We start from the raw sequence: 10,967 nt of genomic DNA on the forward strand, positions 1-10,967 counted from the left end.
CCTGAGATCAGTGTCCATCCTGGATCCCAGCAGATGGCCCAGCACCTCTGCTAGGGCTGCTGGGCCCCTGCGAAGCTGCCTTCCTGCTCCGTTGGCCTGTCTGTGGGGAACCGGGCAGGCAGGGGCCGAGATGGGGTGAGGGGCTGGCAGTGCCTTGTTAACCAACTCTCCAGGGTCCCCAAGTCGAAGCGAGCCACAGTCCACAAGAACCTCACCTTCTCCCTGGCCTCCGCTGAGGGCCTCCTCATGGCCAGTGAATGGGCAAAGGCCAACAAGGTAGGTGGCCAGCAGGTGGGCCTGTGAGCTCAGGGGGGCCTGGGAAAGCAGCTTCAGCCTTTTCTGGGCACCCCCTCCCCCCCCCACGTTTTTGCTTGGCTCCATTTCCCCAGAGGAGAGAGGCCCAGAGCGGGAAGGCCCAGGGCACCTCCGGGAGACCTTACCTACTGTACCTTGTTGGGCTGGCAGTGCCAGGCAGGGGCATGGGGCTGCACCCACACTGGCCTCAGTGGGGTCCCCCACCCTCCCGCACGCAGGTGGCATGTGTGGCCGTCACAGCCGCCATGCACCTCCTCTTTTTGGTCGCTTTCTCCTGGATGTTGGTGGAGGGATTGCTGCTGTGGAGCTCAGTGGTGGCCGTGAGCACGCGCCCAGGCCCCAGGATGACACTCTGCTACGCCACAGGTTGGGGTGAGGCCCCTCTGCGCCCCACGCCTGCTCTGTCCTCAGCTCCGCCTTGCATGGCACCGTTGCCACCCACCACTGTGCCACACTCAACACCACCAAACACCCATCTCCACCTGGCACCCAGCCCCACTCAGCACCCAGCACTACTGGCATCCAGCCTCCATCTCTGACACAAGCTCAGCTTTCTCCGTTCTGCTCACTTTCACATTTATCCAACTCCGATTCTTCTCACTCCTCCTCACCCCTCCCCTCCAGCCCTGTCTCCCTGATCCGTGACCAGCTAAACACCATGCCCACTGCCAGCCCTCCACCTCTGTCGATGCCCAGCCCTAAAGCCTCAGCCGAGTCTCAGCTCTCTCAGCTACACAGGGCTCCAGAGCCACCCAAAAATCATCAGGCCCACCCAGCCCTCTCCCGGGATCTCCCCAATGCCTGTCAGAATGCCTGCTCCTACGGGGCAGCTGTGGGCTGAAACTCTGGAGGGAGCTGGGTCCTGAGGTCACTTCTTAGCCTGTAGCCCTCGTGGCTGTCACCCTGGCTGTGTCCTCCCCCCGTGACTACGTGGCCCCTGGACACTGCTGGCTCAATGTTCACACAGACACCATCTGGGCCTTCGTGGGGCCTGTGCTCTTCGTCCTGACTGTGAGCGGGAGGCCTGGGGGCCTGGAGGGGAGGGATGCGAGAGGGAGGGGAGGCCCTTTCACCCACTGACACCAGGTCTTCAGGCCAATACCTGCATCCTGATCCGCGTGGTGACCGTCACCGTGTCCAGTGCCCGCCGCCGTGCCCACATGCTGAGCCCGCAGCCCGGCCTGAAGCAGCAGATCAGGATCCAGATGTGGTGAGGCCCCAGGCTGAGGGAGTCAGGAAACAGTGGGGGAGCGAGGCACGAGGCTCACTGGGTGTGAGCACGTGTGAGTCTGTGATGGGAGTGTGTGTGTGTGTGTGTGGCCATGTGTGTTCATGGGCACAAGGCTATAGATGAACATATATGTGCGTGTGCCCCTGCCGCACATGCACACGTGCTCATACTTGTGGACGTGTGTAAGCATGTGCCCGTGCATGTCACCTGTGGAGATAGCAACTCATCCTGTATGTATAGAGGGGATGTGGACACCAGCCACTGTCCTAGGGGCTCACCATCTGCAAAAGGCACTGATGACCTGGTAGAAACAAGGTAGGGGAGACCTCCAAATCAAGCAGTCCCCAGAAGTTCAAGTTCAAGGTGACAATCTAGGTCCCTACTCCTGCAAGAACTGCCATCACTGTCCAAGGCCTTACCCTGCTGGAGAGGGGGACACCTCTGGCCTTTCTGCAGAAGCTCTGATACTTCTCTGGTCTTCCTCTTCCCTACCCGTCCTCTGCCAAGGGCCTGCCACCTAAGCCAGTGGGTCCCTGAAAACCCAGGGAGCCCCAGGGGTCCTTGAGGAGTGGGAAGAGGAAGCCCTTCCAGACCCACGTCCCCAGACCCACTGCGCACACTTCAGCCCTCCCTCCGGGCAGCTGCCACCCCTTTCCTTTAAGCCATGTCTGTTTGGGACTGGAACCCCACCTCCAGCGCCACGACCCCTCCTTCATGCCACCTCTGGGTCTTTGAGAACGGACAGCCGAGTCCAGCTGAAGGGTCCAGCTACACCTCAGTCCTGAGCATGGCCCTAGTCTGCAGCTCCGGCCCCTCTCCAGACACTTCCTGGGGGCTGCCCTCCCCCGACCCCTCCCCAGCCCTGCCCGCTGTCCACAGGGCCACGGTGAAGCCGGTGCTGGTCCTGCTGCCTGTCCTGGGCCTGACTTGGCTGGTCAGCCTGCTGGTGCACCTCAGCCCCGCCTGGGCCTACGCTGCCGTGGGCCTCAATTCCTTCCAGGTACCTCCAGGCCCTGGGCCCTCGGGGACTGGGGCTCCAACATGCAATGGAACTCAGAGTGGGTGGCTGGTTTGTCAGGGAGCTGGGGAGGGAATGACTGCCCCCTCATGGGAGGAGGCACCAACAGGAACCAGGGACATTGTCAACAGAAGGGAGGGTGAGGGCGGGGATGGGAGCAGAACCTCGAATCGAAGAGCAGCACGTCAGTGAGGACTCCGTGGCCCATTTGATAGCTGAGGAAACTGGGGCCCAGAAAGGAGATCGTTAAGGTCCCTTGGCCCTGACACTCAAGGACGAGGCAGAAGTTCCAGCCTCCAGGCTGGCACTAGAGTCACTTTGGGCCTCGGCAAGAAGCCAGGGACGGTGGTGCAGGACTCCAGGGACCTCTCCGCTCAGGGTCTGTGGCCTACCACGGGGTCAGCATGAGCTGCTCCACTGGTGAGGACAGCGGTTTGGAAAAGGATTTGGTTAGGACAATGCTCGACCCACACAAATGAAGCACAAATGGGGAGACCGCAGGCACCCTCCTGGGTGCGGTCGGGTCCTGTGCCCTGAGCCACAGAGGAGGTTGGCCTAGGTCCCTGTCCTCAGGGGGTTTTCAGACCTGTGGAGGTCCTGAACATGGACACAGACAGCTACAGCCCAGGGTTCTGAGTGCTGGGAAGGTGGGTCACCGGGCAGGGTCCTCTCCCTCCACCCTCCCCCTCAGCCTCCCTTGCATCCACCTTCCGGTCATCTGTGCTGCTATTCCCAGCTCTCTCCAGCCCAGGTCCATTTCAAGGCCAACGGCGGAGCAGCCCAGGGCTAGACAAAGGCAAGCTCAGGAAACCAGGTGCAGATTCAGTCCTGGGTCTACACGTCCCCAGAGCAGGGCCTCCTGGGGACCTCCTGCCCTTTCCTTGGAGAAGGAGGGCTGAGGCAGGGACAGCCACTCAGGACGGCGAGGTGCTCTCTCGGAGTCCTGGGCCAGGCTCCTATTTTTATCTCCAAACAAACCTTAGCAATGGAGAAACTGAGACCCCACAAAGTCACTTGCCCAAGGTGTCCTAGTAGGAGGGAGCAGCACTGGGGACAAGTCCAGAGTCCATGTTCTCAACCATCCAGATATTCAGTCTTGAGCACAGTGGGGCCTGGTTTGTTCCCGGAAGAGCTGGAGCGGGGCTGGGGTGGGGAGGGGGTGCCCTGACCCAGTCATTCATCCATGTGGGATTTGTCGAATGCCTACCAGGTGCCAGGCATTGTTCTAGGCACTGGGGATACAGCAGCAAAGGAGGCCGCCGAGCGCCCTGAGCTGGCATGAGTGGAGGGTACACCCATGACCAAGACGAGGGAGGGAGGGAGGTGCTGAAGGAGAGCTGAGGCGGGGCAAGAGGGGTGCACAGGGTGCTGGTCACCCAGGTTCTGTCCCATGTCGTCTGCTCCCCCGGGCCTCGGGGCCTCGGCGCCTTCGCCGGGCAGGTGTGCGAACTGAGAGAGGAAAGCGAGCGGGGACCGCGTGGGGAGAGCGGGGACCGTGCCCAGAGAGGGGCCTGGAGAATGAGGGAAAACTGGGCTTCCGATGCTATTCGCAAAGCAGCACAGCCTCCCGAGACCCGTCTGGCCCTGCGTAGTGGGGAGCACAGGGCAGCGCGGCACCCCCTTCCCCGACACAGACAAGCCCTTCCTCCGCGCGTTGCCCCCCAGGGCTCCGTGCCTGCGAATCCCAGCTCTGCCCGCTTCGCCACGTGACCTTGCCTGGGTCTCTCCACCTGTCACAGAGTGGTGAGGGCAGCAGCGTCCTGTTGCCGTGGTGATGACCCCAGCTCCATCCCCGCCTGTGACCCTCGGGTGGACAGAGCTTCAGCTCTGGAACCAGTGCCACGAGCCGGGCCCTGTCTGCCTCCCTCCCTTCCCCATCGCATTCTTTCCTCTCTCGGTGTCTCATTTCTTTGTCTCTGTCGCTGAATTTCTTCGGATTCTTTCTCTCTCTGGCTCTCTCTGTCACTGTCCCCTCTTCTGCTGATCTCTGAGCCCTGTCATTTTGTCATTTACCCTGCCTCTCCCTCTGAGTGTGACTTCTCCTGCCCCCTCCCCATCAGCCTCAGAAGGTCTGAGGCTCTGTCCCCCACCCCAAGCCTCAGGGTCCCTCTCCAAAAAAAATGGGGAGAATGAATCTATACCACCCCCACCATGCAGCTGCTGTGAGGGTCAAGGAAGACCCCAGCTGGCATGTGGGTGGTGAGGCCTCCCGGTCCTGATGTGTGGACACCCCAGCCACGGCACTGAGTCCGTCACACACAGCACCTCCCAGTCCCATCAGACGGCAAGTCCTGGCCTCGTCCCCACTTTCCAGATGAAGAGACAGAGGTTCAGAGAGGTGAAGGCCACTCAGCTCAGGCACAGTCAGGATGCCCTCACAGGTCTGCGATCCCAAGACCTGACTTAGCCTTGGAGCTTCAGGAAGGTGTACCCCCTCCCACCACCCCCTCTGCAGTGGGGTGAGGCTGTGAAGATGGGCAGTCTGGGGGTGAGCCATGAATGGGCAAGGCTGCCTGGTAGCCAGAGGCTGAAGAGATGGAGTAGGATGAGGAGAGGCCCCTCCTGGTCCTCTCAGCCATAGAAGGCCACAGCTGCCCCTCCCCAGTGCTGGGTGTGTGCTCTTCAGTCTGTCTCTCTGAATGTCTCTGAGTATCTCTGGGTGTGTCTCTGCCCCAGGCCAAGCGGTCAGGTGGAGTGCGGGGAGGGGGTACCAGGCGGTGATGCCCACACACCTGTTGGGTCTGTCCCCAGGGGCCATACATCTTCCTGGTCTACGCCGCCTACAACGGGGAGGTGAGTCTGGGGACACCAGGGGCTGGGGGTTGGGGGTAAGAGGGGCTTACCTGAGGTGGGACTCCATCATCCCCCAGGGCTCCGGGGGGGATACCAGGCCTGACCCTGCCCGCCCCCCACGCCCATTCCCCAGGTCCGGAGCGCCCTGCAGAGGATGGCAGAGAAGAAGGCAGCCGAGGCGTTCATGGTGCGGACGGGCGCTGGGACCGAGGCGCGGGAAGCCCCACCCACGGCCAGGTCCCCACTGCCACAGCCTTCCTTTCAGGCCCGCTCCAGTCCCCAAGGCCAGGCATCCCATCCTCGGCTGTCAGGTCCCTGGGAGGCTGCCTTGACTCCACCTCGAAGACATGTGGCTCTCAGAGGTATGGTCTCACCACCCTCCAGTAGGAGTGCCATCCAGTGCCTCAGTTTCCCCAGTGCTCAGCTAGGGCCATAGCGCATCCTATTAGCCCAGCTGAAAGACAAGGAGCCTGAGGCCTGGGAAATTCTGCAACCATGGGGCTGGGGGATGGCTTAGACACAGCCGGTCCTCTCCCACCACCAGCAAGAGGAAGGCAGAGCTTGCCCGGGGTCACCTTCCCTGGGTATCCATGCGGAGGGCCTTCGGGGGCTCTCGAAGGCAGGTGGGTGGATGAGGTTCGGAGCCTGAGACAGCTTGGGTTGAATGACTTCAAGGCCAGGACAGGAGGTCCAGTCCCAGCTTCTAGTTCACCTGCTGTGCTCCCCTGAGCAAGTTACTCTCCTCTCTGGGCCTTCTGGTTCCTCGTCACTCCCCTGGGGCGGGGAGCGGTAAACCCTTGAATGGATTCTTAGGGTCTTCGATAATGAGGTCCCCACCCAGGGTGGGGGAGCAGAGCGAGAGCATCCTGCCTCGGCCTCCCCAGAGTTCACCTACTCGAGGTTCCCCCCCACCCCAGGGACCCACGGCCCCAGAATTCCCACAACCTTCTCCTCCATTGCACATCCCGAGAGACCGGTAAGGCTGGGCCGGGGCGACCGGGCCCTGCGGAGGGGTAGCGAGTGTGTCCCGCAGGGCTGGGGAATCCACAGAGACTCTAGTGGGGCTGGGGTGGTGGCCTTCCCCTGAGGACTGACCCAAGGGGTCCCTGTTCCTCACTTACCATGCTGAGGGGCGCTGGGAGCAGCTGGGAGGTACTGACTGAACACAGGTGGAATCTGAATGCCAAGGCTACTGGGGTGGGGGCGTCATTGCCAAGGTAGCGGAGGGCCCCCAGGGCAAGGGGGCCGGAGGAGCGTGGGCCCATCCCGCTGACAGACATCCTCTGTCCTCAGGCTGTGGAGCTGACAGCGTTCAAGGCTTCCGGTAGACCTCCCACCTCCAGGGACTTCCCTTTTCCCCTTGGCGCCTGGACACCCCCTCCCCCACTGTACCAGAATATTCCGAAGTGACTTGAGAAGCAACCGCACCCAACCTCCCTCCCACAGTTTAAGGAGCCCTTCCTCTCACTCTGCTCCTTGCTGGTGCCTGGACGTGCTCCATTAAGTTCCCACAGTCTTAAACCGGGGCAGCGCCATGAGGGGCCGGCTTGGCACTGCCCGGGCCTCAAACCGGGTGATCGTTTCCGGCCAGGGCAATGGGCTTGTCAGGGCGGGCTCTGTGCTAAACCCCAGATGTTTGCCGATTCCTTTCATCTGGCCACCTGGGGAAATGGAGGTGCTTTCAACCTCCCACTGTGCAGACGAGGATGCTGAAGCACAGAGAGGCGCCGGGAAGAGCCAGGGTCCCTGGCAGAGCTGGGGTCAGGTCCCCACCCCCGCAGTTGGAGAACCGAGGCGCAGCGGTAGTCACATGGGTATAAGCGTTAGGCACATTTGAACCCAGGTCTGTGTGACCCCAAGTTCCCAGCTCTCAGTCCCATGGAGTCTCAGCTTCCCCTTCTGCAGAATGGGCTGGAGGCGCCCCCTGTGGGCCTGTTGGGGTGGGGCGCAGGCGCCCAGCACACCGGGTGCGTTCCCAGGGGGCCTGAGCTGCCGCTCGGCTCCAGCCTCCGCCGCCGGGCACCCAGCCCTGCCCCCCAATCCCCCACTCCCACCCCCGCAGGCGCAGCGCGTCTGTGGGAACAAGAGCGTGGTAGCGGCGCCTCTGCGCTCAAGCGACAGAGCCTTTGTCTCTGCTGAATGGGTGGGTTGCTAAGACCGCTCGTAGCAACGGAGTCGCTTCCCCTTCTGCCCGCGGCCCGGCCCCACCTTCCTGATGCCCTAGCTCGCCAACCCCACCCCCAGACCTACTCAGGTGACCTGAGCCAGAGGTGTCCCTCACCGTGCCCGCTGCTGCGCTCCTGTAGCCCACGGAGCCCCCGGGGCACTCAGGTGTTCCTGGGATGGAGAAACTGAGGCTCAGGGAGGATGAGGAAGTGTGACTAGGGCACCCAGGCCGGGAGACCCACCCAAGGTCTTACCCTGGTGTCAGTTCCCAGCCCCTTCCCCATCTTGGGGGGTGCAGGGGTCCCCCACCCTGAATCTCTGCCAACTCAGCTTAAGGGTATGCTTTCCTCCCAGGTTTCTAGAGAGAATGCTTGGGGACTCTCCTCCTGGCTCCTCCTGGGGACATCGGAAAAGCCCAATTGGAGGCCCCTGAAGGACACAGCAGCATGAACCACCACCTACTCCCAGCGACCATAGCCTCTCTCTCTTTCTAATGTCACCCCACCCTTCCCTACCCCCATCCCCATTTCCACTAACCCTGCCAGGTCCCACAGCTCTGTCCCCCCAGCTTTCTGCCTGTGGCTGCTCCTCCCCTCTGTCCCTCCCCTCTGTCCATCCCCACCTGCCCTGAAATTCTGACAGCTCTGCAGTGTCTCTCATAATAAACTACTCTGTGACCAGTCTCTCTCTGGGATTACCCTAGCCTGGGACAGGATGCCAGGTTCCCTGGGAGGAGAGAGGAACAAGAGAAGCTGCCACTCGGGCTTTGGGACTTTAGATGGCCCCGGCTTCATCATCAGAGTAGGTACAGCCAACACATCAGCACTTACTATGTACCTGGCTGGTGATGAGTCCTCTGCTGCCTTAGAGCTGCAGGTCTTTGCCTCGGGACTGAGGCCACCATCACCCCATTGTACAGAAGAAGAAACTGAGCAGGCAGGACTGGCTCCAGGTCCGATGACAGTCACGCCGCGGGAGGGCGCAAAAGTCTGGCTGTGTGGCCAGGTCCTGTCACTCCCATTCTGTGACCACAGGCAAGATTCTTCCCTGAGTGTCAATGTCTTCTTGGGTAGAAGGTTGTCAGGGCCGAAGTGAGGAACAGTGATGTGTTAGGGCTTGTGACAGAGTAGGCCCCAAGGCAAGGGCCAGGCGAAGGGGACACCCAGGGACTGGGACTCAGGACACAGAAGCTAACTGTCCTGATGACCTCAGCCTGGCCCAAATGCTGCTGGGGTCAGAGGACAGGGCGCAGCTGAGGAGTGTCAGAACAGCCTCCCTGAGGGAAGCAGGTAGCCACCCCAGACATGGGACACGGGTGGGTGGAGGTGAGTAAGGCTGTGAGTGGAATCTTTGAGACCCAGCAAGACGCAAGCCACATCCAGCTCCTCCATGACCTTAAAGGTTTTCCACCCTGGGCCCTGCCTAGGATGTGTCTGGGACGAAACCTATGGGGGTGGGTGGCATTGACCCACCACACGAGGGCAGGTCTGGGTATTTCATTCTGCGAATGGCGGGCTGCTGAATCTCTTGAAGCCCAGTCCATCATCTGAAGCATGGATATCACACCGAGCTGAGCTGGGTGGGGCACTTCGTGGTCCCTACTGCCTGCATTTGCAGAGTCCTCTGCCTCCTTCTCCTCATCTCCAGGGGGCTCCTGCCTCCCCACCAAACTAACCTGCTCCATATCCTTCCCCCCCAAACACACATCCTTTATTCTCCAACAAAAATAACTCATCTTGGGTCCCCAAACACCACTGGCTGACACCCCTCCATCCTTTTGCTCATACTGTTCCCTCTACCTGGACTGCCCCCCACAGTTGTAAACTCCTAGAAGTTGTTCGAGGATGACAGTTGGGATGACACCTCTTCTGTGAAGACTTCCTGTCCCCCCAGGAGCAAATCCGGTCACTGCTCACCTTGTCTGGCTCGGTCACGTTGGATTATGATCTGATTAAGATCGTCTCCTCCTACACTTTGGACATTCCCCAGAGACAGAAGCCAGGGCTTCACTGCTGAAGGTGCCAAGAGGGAAAGGGACACTTTTTTCCTTGCATAAAAGCCACTGCCAAGCCATGTGCCGAGGGCTACATGGCCCTAGAGGGGGTGCCTTTTTCTAATTGGCACAGAGGATCAGGATGGCCCTGGTGATAAAAAAAGGTCGGTCAAGGCGGGTCAGGAGGTTTGCACGATGGCTCTGCCCCTTCTCGGTGTGTGACCTTGGACGTGCCACTTCACCCCTCTGTACCTCAGTTTCCTCATCATAACCGAGGCTGCAGAGAACAGATGGGACAAGCCGGACAGGACAGGCGAAGCCCTGGGAAGGCATCTGGAGCAGAGGAAGCGTCCTCAGAGGTTGGCTGTGCTCGCTGCTGCCACCAAGTGGTCGGGGAAGGGGAGGCAAGGGAATCAGTGAGAGGGCCAGGCCAGGGGCCTGTGGCTGGCCACCAGATGGACAGAGAGGACTGGGCCAGTCAAGTCAGGTGGACCCAGGTTTGAATCTAACCCTGCAGATCACTGACTGAAGGGCAGGTGCCAAGTGCCTCTCTTAGATTATAACTCCTGCCTCACTGGGCCACGGTAAGGACAGCGAGATGAGGAATGACACACAGTAGGTGCTCGTTAAATGATTGCTCCTTTCCGCCCAAGATGGCAGCTGAGCTGCACAGCCAGGGTGGAACTGAGTCTGAGGCCTCAGAAGGCCTGTGCATCTCCCAGGCCTCCTGGGTATGGAAAGGTCCCAAAGATGAGGCAGGGCCCCAAGGCCCCTCAACGGTGCCTGCTGGCAGCACACCTCATCCTGTCTCTTGAACCAGAGGTCATCTGAGTGTCGCCTCCATCCCAATCAGAGCACTGCTTTACCCTAGGCCACCCAAACCCAAGGAAGAGGTTCTACTTTGGCCCCAGAATGCAAACAGCCAAAGGTAGCTGGAAACTAACTGCAAAATTTATTCCAGGGCTGCAGGGGCTGGGAGATTCGTAAGAGCACTTCTCGTTCGGGGCTGTGGGTCTCCGGCCTTGGCAGGGGCACACACCTCGGTGGGCAGGGGCAGGGGCTGAGACAGGGTAGTGGAAGGCAGGGGGGCAGGGATGCCCAGTTATCTCCAACTGGGCAGGCTCAGCATAAGCTGCAACGGCAGGGTGAAAGCAGGAAAGGCAGTGGATGCCCAGCCCAGGGGCGGAGGGCAGCTGAGGCCTCTCCCTGGTGCCTGGCCCTGTAGAATGTCTTTCAGGACGAAGGGCAGGAGACCAGGGAGTTGAGGCCCAGCTTCAAGGGTTTGCAGCAAGGGACCCAACGGGACAGGGCCAATGAGGGAAGAGTTGTCAGCAGTGTCCCTGATCTGGAGAACGCTCTCCCCAAGGTCCCCCATATTCCCACCCACAGAGACTCTGAGCCCCGCACAGGGCATCATCCTGTTCACTGAGTGGTGTGGGCGGGGGGCAAGC

Source organism: Pteropus alecto, unplaced genomic scaffold, assembly GCF_000325575.1.
Source record: "Pteropus alecto unplaced genomic scaffold, ASM32557v1 scaffold67, whole genome shotgun sequence".
NCBI classification, from domain to species: domain Eukaryota; kingdom Metazoa; phylum Chordata; class Mammalia; order Chiroptera; family Pteropodidae; genus Pteropus; species Pteropus alecto.